Below are 12599 nucleotides of genomic sequence, written 5' to 3'. Positions count from 1 at the left end.
CAAGGTCATTGGGTTCATTTTGCCTGCTGCCCAGATAGAGCCAATTTATCCCAACAGGGGAATTGCAATAGAAAAAGGGTTTAATACACGCAGAACCAGCTAATTAGGAGACCAGAGCTTTATTATTACTCAAATCAGCCTCCCTGAAAACACAGAGGCTAGGGTTTTTCAAAGACAGTTTGGCAGGCAAAGGAATGGGTTCAGCTGATTGGTTGGGGATACGATCATAGGGATGTGGAAACTCCAGTCCTTGTGTGTTGAGTCTACTTCTGGGTGGGGGCCACAGGACCAGTTGAGTCAAGAGTCATGGGTCTGGGTGAGGCCATCTGGTTGTCAGAAACGCGAAAGCCTGAAAAGACATCTCAAAAGGCCAATCTTAGGTTCTACAATAGTAGATGTTCTACAGTAGTGATGTTATCAGTAGGAGTAACTGAGGAAGATGCAAATCTTGTGACCTCTAATAATGGCTGGTCATTGTTTGCACCTAGATCTTAGCAGAATCCATGCTGCTCTAATCCTCCTAACTTGATGATCTTTTATTAGTTTTACAAAGGCAATTTAATTTGGGGAAAGGCTATTATGATTTAAACTATAAACTAAGTTTCTCCCAAAGTTAGCTTGGCCCAAGCCCAGGAATGAACAAGAACAGTTTGGAGGTTAAAGGCAATATGGGAGTTATTAGATCAGATCTTTTTCATTGTCATTATTTTCTCACTGTTATAATTTTTGCAAAGGCAGTTTCACTTCCTCTTTCAAGTCCAGTGGAAAAAAGTCTGGCTTTTTCTTACTCCCTCCTAAGAGTGAAGGCCAACTTTCCCAGAAGCTTTCAGCAAATCTCTCCCTGAATTTTGTTGTCCAAAAGGAGATCACATGCCTTTTCCTGAACCAATCATTGGTTAGGAGATGGGATTACCCTTACCTCAATGAAGCCTGTCCCTAGTACACTGGTCAGTTCCCCAAATTGTATTGTTTCTCCTCAGTGCTACAGAGATGGGATGGTTGTCGAGAGTTAATCACAAGTTCACTGCATCATCCTAAGAAGTTTAGGTTTTATTCGAAGTGTAATGAGAGTTTTAAGAAATGAGACATTATTTGATTTATGTTTCTAAGGGTAACTTTGAGGATAATTGTAACACATTTAATTGGAAAATATAATATTAAATATATAAACATCAAACAAACAATAATATATATAAAGAACTCCAAAATATCAATAGGAAAAGACAAACAATCCAATAGAAAAGGAGACAAAAGACCTAAACAGACATTTTACAAAAAAGAAAGCATAAATGGCAAATAAACAATGATGATGGAAACACAAACTAAAAAGCAAATAAGATGCTTTCACTGGCAAGGGGTCCCGATCCAGGCCCAACGAGAGGGTTCTTGGACCTTGCACAAGAAGGAATTCAGGGCGAGTCCATAAACTGAAAGCAAGTTTATTAAGAAAGTAAAGAAAAAAAAGAATGGCTACTCCATAGGCAGAGCAGCAGTTTGGGCTGCTCGACTAATTATAGTTATTTCTTAATTATATGCTAAGCAAGGGATGGATTATTCATTAGTTTTCTGGGAAAGGGGTCGACGATTCTTGGAACTGAGGGTTCCTTCCCCTTTTAAAGTAACTTTTTTTTTTTTTGAGACAGAGTCTTGCTCTGTTGCCCAGGCTAGAGTGCAGTGGCATGATCTCGGCTCACTGCAACCTCCGCCTCCTGGGTTCAAGCAATTCTCCTGCTTCAGCCTCCTGAGTAGCTGGGATTACAGGCACCCGCCACCATGCCCAGCTAATTTTTGTATTTTTTTAGTAGAGACGGGGTTTCTACTAAACCCCGTCTGACCATGTTGGCCAGGCTGGTCTTGAACTCCTGACATTGTGATCCGCCTGCCTTGGCCTCCCAAAGTGCCGGGATTACAGGCATGAGCCACTGCGCTTGGCCCATATAGGGTAACTTCTTGACATTGCTGTGGCATTAGTAAACTGTCATGGTGCCAGTGGGAGTGTCTTTTAGTATGCTAATGTATTATAATTAATGTATAATGAGGAGTGAGGATGACCAGAGGTAGCTTTCATTGCCATCTTGATTTGGTGGGATTTGGCTGGCTTCTTTACTACATCCTTTTATCAGCAAAATCTTTGTGACCTGTACCTTGTGCCAGCGACCTACTGCATCCTGTGACTGAGTGCCTAACCTCCTGGGAATGCAGCCCAGTAGGTCTCAGCCTTATTTTACCCAGCCCCAATTCCGGATGGCGTCACTCTGGTTCAAACACCTCTGACTATTCCCAGTTTATACCTAGATAAGCAAAAATTTTAAAGGCAGGTATTAAAAAATATGTTGACAATTCTTTTGTACTGCTGATAGAAGTATAAATTAATATTACCACTTTAGAAAACATTTGTCAATATTTTGTAAAGTTGAAGACACACATACTCTATAATCTAGCAACGCTATTCTTGGGTATATTTTCTTGAGCTATTCTGTCCAATATAGTAGCCACTAGATGCTTGTGGCTATTTAAATCTAAATTAATTAAAATAAAAAATTTAGTTTTTCAGTTATACTAGTTATATTCCACGTGCTTAATAGACACACATGGCTGGAGGCTACCTCATTGGACGGAGAGCATATATATAGAACATTTTCATTATCACAGTAATTTCTCTTTCCCTAGAGAAGTTCTTGTGTACATGTACTATAAGTCATGGTCAAAACTGTTGATTCTAGCTTTGCTGGTGATTGCATAAAAACTCAAGAAAAATCCAACAGTTCATCAACAGAAATTTGTGTGAATTGTGATATAAAAATCCACATGGATGAGTTTCAGAAGCAATGTTGAGTACAAAAATCATGTGGCAGAGCAAATGGCATGAAATCTGTTTTCAAAATTTCAAAACCAAGCACAGTTAAATATTGTTTTTTTTCTTTTTTCTTTTTCTTTTTTTTTTTTTTTTTTGAGACCGAGTCTCATTCTGTTGCCAGGCTGGAGTGCAGTGGCTCGATTTCGGCTCACTGCAACCTCCGCCTCCCAGGTTCAAGCAATTCTCCTGCCTCAGCCTCCCAAGTAGCTGGGACTACAGGCACACACCACCATACCCAGCTAATTTTTGTATTTTTATTAGAGATGGGGTTTCACCATGTTGACCAGGATGGTCTTGATCTCTGGACCTCATGATTCACCCGCCTTGGCCTCCCAAAGTGCTGGGATAACAGGCGTGAGCCACTGTGCCTGGCCTAATGTATTGTTTAGAAATATATACATAGATGGTAAAAGATTTTTTTTAACAAGTGAATGTCAAACACCAAATTCAAGATAGTATTTACCTTTGGGGAGGAGACACTGAGCTTCAAAGGTATTTATAGTTTCCTATTTATTTTATTTATTTTATTTTTTTGAGACTGAGTCGCATTCTGTCACCCAGGCTGAAGTACAGTGGCGCGATCTTGGCTCACTGCAACTTCCACCTTCTTGCTTCAAGCGATTCTCTTGATTCAGCCTCCCAAGTAGCTGGGATTACAGGCACCTGCCACCATGCCTGGCTAATTTTGTATTTGTAGTAGAGATGGGGTTTCACCATGTTGGCCAGGCTAGCCTCGAACTCCTGACCTCATGATCTGCCTGCCTCAGCCTCCCAAAGTGCTGGCATTACAGGCATGAGCCACAATGCCAGCCTAGTTTCCTATTTGTTAAGCTGGTGTTGGGTACATGGGTGTTCATTCTACAGTATTTGTTATACCTAATTTTATACATTGTCTATGTATTTGTATATATGAAATATTTCTTCTTTAAAAGGTCATTGTGACTGCAGTGTAAATGATGGACTTAAAAAAGAAAGGAAGGCCGGGCACGGTGGCTCACTCCTGTAATCCCAGAACTTTGGGAGGCCGAGGCGGGCAGATCACCTGAGGAGTTCTAGACCAAACTGGCCAACACGATCTACTGAAATACAAAAATTAGCTGGGCATGGTGGCAGGCACCTGTAATCCCAGCTACTCAGGAAGCCGAGGCAGGAGAATCGCTTGAACCTGAGAGGCGGAGGTTGCATAGAGCTGAGATTGCGCCACTGCACTCCAGCCTGAGTGACAGAGCAAGACTCCATCTCAAAAAAAAAAAAAGAAAAAGAAAAAGAAAAGAAAAATTACAAAAGAAAGGAATATAAGCAGAAGACTTGTTAGGAGGCTATAATTTGTCCAGTCAAGAGGCGAATGGTGACCTGGATCAAGAAGGCAGTGGTGGGGCTGGGCTCAGTGGCTCATGCCTGTAATCCCAGCACTTTGGGAGGCCGAGGTGGGCGGATCACTTGAGGTCAGGGGTTCAAGACCAGCCAGGCCAACAGGGGGAAACCCCGTCTCTACTAAAAATACAAAAATTAAAAATTAGCTGGGCGTGGTGGCGAGCACCTGTAATCCCAGCTATTCGGGAGGCTGAGGCAGGAGAATGGCCTGAACCTGGGAGGTGGAGGTTGCAGCAATCCGAGATGGCGCCACTGCACTCCAGTTTGGGTGACAGAGCAAGACTCCATCTCAAAAAAAAAAAAAAAAAAAAAAAAAATTAGAAAAAAGAAGAAGGCAGTGGTAGAGATGAAAAGAAATACATGAATATGGAACATATTTTGGAGGTGGATCACATTAACCCTAACCCTAACCCTTGTGCTGTGGTAGAGATTTGCATGGTGTGATGTGGCATGTGGAGGAGGAATATCTAAGTCAAAGCTCCCTGGGATCTTTAGGGAAAGTTTCTTGGGAGAGATGACAGATCATCTGAGTTTTGCCCGGTTAGGAGTTTGCCAAGTGATAATAGCTGGGGAAAGGAATTCCAGTTAAAGGAAATATGCAAAAATCTTTTTTTTTTTTTTTTTTTGAGACAGAGTCTCGCCCGGGCTGGAGTGTAGTGGCGTGATCTCAGCTCACAGCAACCTCAGCCTCCCAGGTTCAAGCTATTCTCCTGCCTCAGCCTCCCAAGTAGCTGGGATTATAGGAGCCCGCCACCATGTCCGGCCAATTTTTTGTATTTTTAGTAGAGATGGGGTTTCACTATGTTGGCCAGGCTGATCTCAAACTCCTGACCTTGTGATCCGCCCGCCTCAGCCTCCCAAAGTGCTGGGCTGCAAAAGTCTTTTTTTTTTTTTTTGAGATAGAGTCTTGCTCTGTCGCCCAGGCTGGAGTGCAGTGGTGTGATCTCGGCTCACTGCAAGCTCTGCCTCCCGGGTTCATGCCATTCTCCTGCCTCAGTCTCCTGAGTAGCTGGGATTATAGGCGCCCGCCACCACACCCGGCTAATTTTTTTCGTATTTTTTAGTAGACACGGGGTTTTACCACATTAGCCAGGACGGTCTTGATCTCCTGGCCTCGTGATCCACCCGCCTCGGCCTCCCAAAGTGCTGGGATTACAGGTGTGAGCTACCGCGCCCAGCCCCACAAAAATCTTAAAACAACAAAATCTCTGTTTGGAAACTGAGCACAGCTGAACTAAGGAGATAGAGGGCAGGGACCAAGCGTAGACAGCCACCAGTGCCCACAGAGGAGTTAAGACCTTATCCTGGAAGATGCAGGGAAACTGCCTCTATTTTTCTTTCCTCCTGCCAGGGAGAAAGGAAGATCCTTGTGAAGAACAACAAAATAAGGTGCTGATCCTCAGTGCTGTGAGGATCTACCTAGAAAGAAGTCCTGGTTGGGCTACCCTAAAAATGCTTTTTTGCATTACTCTTAAAAAGTGACTACCACAATCATCAAAAACTAAATTTTGTTGAAGTACAGAAAGATTGGAACAAAGATAAAAGGAAAATAAGGGCAAATGGAAGAGAAAGTGACAGAGGTGAAAGAGAGGAAATTGAACTTGAGAGAAAATCACAATTAAATACCTTTGGAGACCTTAGATCCCAGTTTCCTTCTGGGAATGCTGTTAGACTGGCATTACTTAAAGCTGCAAAACCAAAGCTTTCTTTAATTCTTCCTTTGTTTATGAATCACATTCTTTACTATCTGAAGCAAATGTTTAAGTATAATAATTATGGCGTTATCTTCTTTTTTTTTTTTAAGACAGGGTCTCGCTCTGTCGCCCAGCCTGGAGTGCAGTGCTATGATCTCGGGTCACTGCAACCTCCACATCCTGGGTTCAAGCGATTCCCCTGGCTTAGCCTCCCGAGTATGTGGGATTACAGGTACACACCACCACGCCTGGCTAATTTTTGTATTTGTAGTAGAGACGGAGTTTCACCATGTTGGCCAGGCTGGTCTCGACCTACTGACTTCAAGTGATCCGCCTGCCTCGGCCTCTCAAAGTGCTGGGATTACAGGCGTGAGCCACCGCACCTGGCCAGAGGCTTTTTTTAAAAAAATAAAACAAAGCATAAAAATCACAAAACAAAGTGAATATGCAGGAGTTGGTGGCTCAGTTCCACGTTTTCCAGTGCATATCCTTTGTAATGTTTTTTCATCCAATTTCCACTTTTTGTTCTCACTTGATTTTTCTTTCATTTAATTTTATTTCTTCCTTGTTCCAACAAGAGTGATTCATCAGATAAAAGTAAAACTGAACACATTCACAGTGCAAATTAAAATTAAAAACAAAAGATAAACATGCATCTTACCCTGAGAGAAAGAAAGAAAGAAAGAAAGAAAGAAGGAAAGAAAGAAGGAAAGAAAGAAAGATAATTGTTCCCTAAAAGTCTTCAATTAGAACTCTTAATTTCTTACATTAAGTAAGAAAGGCAGCATGCAGTTAGGAAAAAGAGGCCAAAGTTTGAAGTCTATTATATCTGGTTTTAATAGCTTTAGTATTTTAATAGCTTTAGTATTTAATAGTTTTAGTATTTGTAGGTATATGCATTCATTTAATCTCTGAGTCTGTTTCATCTTCTGAAAAATGGGGTGGATAATAATACTAGCTATATAGCTAAAATTTATTGAGTGCTTCCTGTGCCACAGGCATTGTTCTGCTTTCTATACAAGCTTTAGCCCATCTGATCTTCACAATAACCCTAAGTCAGGAGGTGGGTTCTATTACCATTCCCATTTTATAGATGAGGAAATGCAAGAACAGAAAGGCTAGGTGACTTGCACATAATAACTTGCACAGCTAATAAAGTGGTAGAGTCAAAATACAAACCCAAGTAGTCTGATTCCAGAGATTAAAACTTAAACTCTCAGCCGGGCATGGTGGCTCACACCTGGAATTCCAGCAGTTTGGGAGGCTGAGGCGGGTGGATCACTTGAGCCCAGGAGTTCAAGACCAGCCTGGGCAACATGGCAAAACCCCGTCTCTACAAAAAAACAAAAACAAAAACACAAAAATAAGCTGGGCACAATGGCATGTGTCTGTGGGCAGCTACTTGGAAGGCTGAGGCAGGAGGATCACCTGAGCCTGGGAGCTGAAGGCTGCAGTGAGCTGTGATCGCCACTGCACTCCAGACTGGGTGACAGAGCAAGACCCTGTCTCCAAAAAACAAACAAACAAAAACTTAAGCTCTCTAAGCCTAAGTATCAAAAGATATAATGTAAGTGAAAGCACTTTGAAACTCAAGCACTTTAGACATACCAGTCTATACAATAAACCTGCAGATTTATAAATGGCTGAGTGTTTTCCTATGTCATTTTTCTAATTGTCCCAAAGCAACCATTTGTGGATAGTAAATGGAACATAATCATGAAGTTTTTCTTAGGCACACAAATTTGCAGCTGTTAAGTTTTCACATTAGCCCATTTTAATTAATCTGATATAGGTAGAAAATAATGAAGACCACTCAACATGACAAACAAGGAACCACTGATAGAAGACTTTGTTATATGACTAATAGCACTGTAGAATCATACAAGCATTATCCCTATATTTAGAGTGATCAAGAAATTGTGACTCTTAGGCTAGGCATGGTGACTTATGCCTGTAATCCTAGCATTTCGGGAGGCCAAGGCAGGCAGATCTCTTGAGGCCAGGAGTTGAAGACAGGCTGGGCAACATGTGAAAGCCCGTCTCTACTAAAAATACAAAAATATTAGCCAGGCATGGTGGCATGTGCCTGTAATCCCCAGCTACTCAGGAGGCTGAGGGGTGAGAATCGCTTGAACCCGGAAGGTAGAGGTTGCAGTGAGCCAAGATCACACCACTGCACTCCAGCCTGGGCAACAGAGTGAGACTCTCAAAAAAAAATTGTGACTCTTTAGCAGAAATATGAACTTGTTAATACATCATTAAATACTGTCTTAAAAACGAGTATAACTCACATCTCAAATTGGAGCAAAGTCCTTTAGACTGGTGATTTCCAAGTGAGTCAAGTTTGTTATTAAACACTTTTATGAAGTACCATAGCTATAAAATCACTTCAGGAATTCAAGGCTATGATTCTTGAGTGGCAACAAAGTTTATATCCTCTTTGGTGGAATTGTTTAATGATGCCCTTGAGCTGCCCAGGAAGTAGTAAGGCCTCCTAAGAGTTGTTTCATTATTATTTTGGGAGTTTTGGGTTTTTTTTTTTCTTTTTGAGACAGAGTCTTGCTCTGTCACCCAGGCTGGAGTGCAGTGGCACGATCTTGGCTCACTGGAACCTCTGCCTCCGGGGTTCAAGCGATTCCCCTGCCTCAGCCTCCTGAGTAGCTGGAAATATAGGCGTGCACCACTATGCTGACTAATTTTTTGTATTTTGTATTTTTTGTATTTTTTTGTATTTTGTAAGAACTTGGCTCACGCAGTCTCAACCTGCCTGACTCAAGCGATCCTCCCACCTCAGCCTCCAGAGTAGATGGGACCACAGGCCCATGCCACCAGGACCAACTAATTCTTGTATTTTTTGTAGAGAGGAGGTTTAACTATGTTGCCCAGGCTGGTCTCGAACTCCTGGGCTCAAGCAATCAACCGGTCTCAGCCTCCCAAAGTGCTGGAATTAACAGACATGAGCTTCTGTGCCCCATCTATTGTTAAACTTTTTAAAAATATCAATCGTATAATATGAGGCCTCACAGGATCTTACAGATTATCTTCTGGTCTAGTCCCTTAGTTTTGAACCTATAAAAGTTTACATCATTTGCTTGAGTTGAGCAGTTCATTAGTGGCTGAGCCAGGATGAGGGGCCAGGTTTTCAAAGCAACTGTTCATGGATCCAGTGGCTTCATGTATATCTGGTAGCTACAACTTTTCCATGAGCAATGTTGAATACATACAGCATAGTTGCGTGACAAACTACAGGAATCTAACTACTCCCTTCAGCACTGACCATGTTCAAAGATACAAGTGGAATTATGACTTACTCAAGGATGAGGCTCCAAAGTCAAACAAAAATTGGTCGTAGTCAAAATTATCCTTGCAAATTTTTTCGGAAGGCCTCATCAGAGACCCAAATATCTCCTTTTTGTAAGCACAGTAGGGAAAATTTTTATTCCAGAATAGAAAGAGAGGGCTATTTTGTGGTTGAGAACCAAATGAGGTATTTGGCTTCCTTTTAGGGACTATGTTGTACAAAAAATACAAATTCTTGAACACTAGACTCATCGTCAGCACACAATAGGCTCACGCCTAGAGAGCCATGAGGGAACTAGGACTGGCCAGGGAAGCCGATGCTCCTCCCACTCTTGTGCTCACTTCCAGGCGTGTGTTCTTTGAGTGGAATACAGGACTCATCACGGCACTTCAAGTTGTGTGTGTGTGTGTATCTCTCTCGTCTCCCTTTCCCCATTTGCCCCTCCCTCCCTGTCTTTTTATGTTTGCTTTTTAAAAAGTTATTATTTTTCAAGACAGGGTCTCGCCCTGTCACCCAGGCTGAAGTGCAATGGTACGATCTTATTTAATTGTAGACTCAACCTCCTGGGTTCAAGTGATCTTCCTGCCTCAGCCTCCTGAGTAGCTAGGAGTACAGGTGCATGCCACCATGTTTGGCTAATTTATTTATTTATTTATTTATTTGAGACAGAGTCTCACTCCGTCACCCAGGCTGGAGTACAGTGGCATGATCTCGGCTCACTGCAACCTCTGCCTCCCAGGTTCAAGTGATTCTCCTGCCTCAGCCTCCTGAGTAGCTGGAATTACAGGCCTGTGCCACCACGCCCAGCTAATTTTTGTATTCTTAGTAGAGACGGGGTTTTGCCGTGTTGGCCAGGCTGGTCTTGACCTCCTGACCTCAAGTGATCCGCCTACCTTGGCCTCCCCAAATGCTGGGATTACAGGTGTGAGCCACCTCACCCGGCCTAATTTAAAAAAACTTTTTTTAGAGACAGGGCCTCTCTGTGTTTCCCAGGCTGGTCTCAAACTCCTGGCCTCACTGCTTTCTATTTGAATTCAAATGTTAAATGTGTCAATAATGGAGATTAAATAAGTCTATATATGTGTGCTCCTGGAGTATAGGAAGTATCGTATACATGTTCATTCTTAATGTAAAAGGCAATTTAGCCTAGTGGTTAAAGACCCAGGACCATACTGTCTTGGCCCAAATTCTGATTTAGCCACCAACAAGTTGTGTGACCCAGGACCCATGACTTAAATCCTCTGTGCCTCAGTTGCCTTCCCTGTAAAATGGGTATGATTTAAAACTAGAACCCTTGTTCTGTGATTGTTAAGAAGATTGAGTTATAATATGTTAAAAGTGCTCAGAACAGTACAAGGTAAGTGCTCATAGGGTTGTAACTTCTGTTAGGTGATGCCACTATACGTCAGGTAATGCAGAGAACTCAATTTTGACAATTCCTAACAATACCCAATGGAAACAATTAGTATTTGTGTGAGATCATTTATTTTGTCACCTCCTGTTGCCACTTTTCCTGTTGTACAGTAATCACCTGTAAGGCAAAAGGACTGAATGATTGTCCTCTACAAAACTAAGAACAACTGTAGTACTTACTTAGGACCAAAAGGCAGGGTGATGGAGAAATGACTCTTCTTACTAGCTCTGTGACCTTGGAAAGATCACTTAACCTTTCTGAATTTTAGTATCATTTAGTTGCAAATCATAAATAATGATAGCACTACCTATCTCACAGAGTGGCTGTGAGAATCAAACCAAATATCTGTAAAAATGTTTTGTAAACTATACGGTAACATGAAAATATGAGATTGTTATTACTAACTACTATTTAAACAGGCTAGCACTAGTGCTGCTATCAGGAGTGTCAGAAGAAGTAAGGACAAATCATTCAGGAATTCATGGGTTTCCACAGCAACACTTTACTGTAGGGATATGTTGGCAGGAACTCCAGATCTTCCATTTTTTATGTATATATATAAAAATATATATATATACACACATAAATAAAAATATACATATATGTGTGTGTATATATATATATAGATCTGAAGTTCTTCCATTATATATATATCTGTATATGTACATATATGTGGGTGTGTATATATATGTGTGTATGTATATATATACAATTTTCTGAGAACTCACTTTTTTTGTGAATTTACAATAGTGTTCGCCATGTTTTCCACCAGTATGTATATGTAAACAACCCATGATGTAAGTTGTTTGCCACATAGCAACCTTGAAGTTGCAGAGATAGACTCTTGGGGAAAGATTACCTGAGTATTAGGAAATTTGTGATTAATGTGTCAATTTTATTCCCTATAGTCTCTGGCATGAGATTAATCATGATTTGATTTTTTTAAATAAAATGAGATGAATTTTATTCTGGCTTGCACTACTGTTATTACACTAAGTTATATTGTTTCTCAACTCTTCCTTTTCCTTGCCAATAAAATGGAGGCTTCAACGCCTACCTTTCAGGGGTTGTTGCAAAGATCGGAAATGATCTATGCAAACCCCTTGACAAAGAGTAATACTTGGTGATTATTATCATTAGGAGGACAAGCAAATATTTAGGGCAGCAATTCTCAGCTCCAGTCCTGCAACACTGCAGGGTGTTGCAAATTATCTCAAGGAGTGTTGTAACATTTCCAAAAGGCTCTCCAACTAAGATTATTGTAAATTTCCTTTATTTCTAGAAATAATTTCTCTGCGGGTCATTAGAAGTGGGGTTGTACTGATATCACTCAGCATATTATGAGATAGCTCAGCATATTATGAGAGAGGTGAAGTTGTTATTATTCAACCTTTACCCCTTCTGTGATATCCTCTTTCCTACTCCAGTCCCAGGGTTTGGATCAGCCCAGGTATGAATCTCAGCTTAGTCACTCTCTATACATTAATTATGCATTCTGAACCCAGCGTCCTCATCTCCAAAGTTGCGACAATCATGACCATTTCATAGGATTGTTTACAGAGTCAAATTATGTGCATAAAGTCCTCAGCAGACCATAACTAACTGTCCCCTGACTTAGCTCCTCATGATCTTGCCTGATCTCTGGGGAAGCAATGAGTGAGAATTCCAAGAGCTGTTTCACAAAAATCTCCATGAGACAATGAAAGCCCAAGTCAACACTGTTGTAACCTACCTGCCAGAGGATGGCATATAGGATTCTTCTACTCGTAGACATTCAGGATTAAAACAAACAAACAAACAAAAAACATTTTTAAATTAGAGGAATTACACATAAAAATTCAGATCTCTGACTTCTCTTAAAGAATCACAAGATCTGGCCAGGTGCAGTGGCTCACACCTGTAATCCCAGAACTTTGGGAGGCCAGGGTAGGTGAATCACTTGAGGCCAGGAGTTCAAGA

Source organism: Pan paniscus, chromosome 19, assembly GCF_029289425.2.
Source record: "Pan paniscus chromosome 19, NHGRI_mPanPan1-v2.0_pri, whole genome shotgun sequence".
Lineage (NCBI taxonomy): Eukaryota > Metazoa > Chordata > Mammalia > Primates > Hominidae > Pan > Pan paniscus.
The sequence above is the reverse complement of the archived record's forward strand: the minus strand, read 5'-3'. Positions refer to the sequence as shown.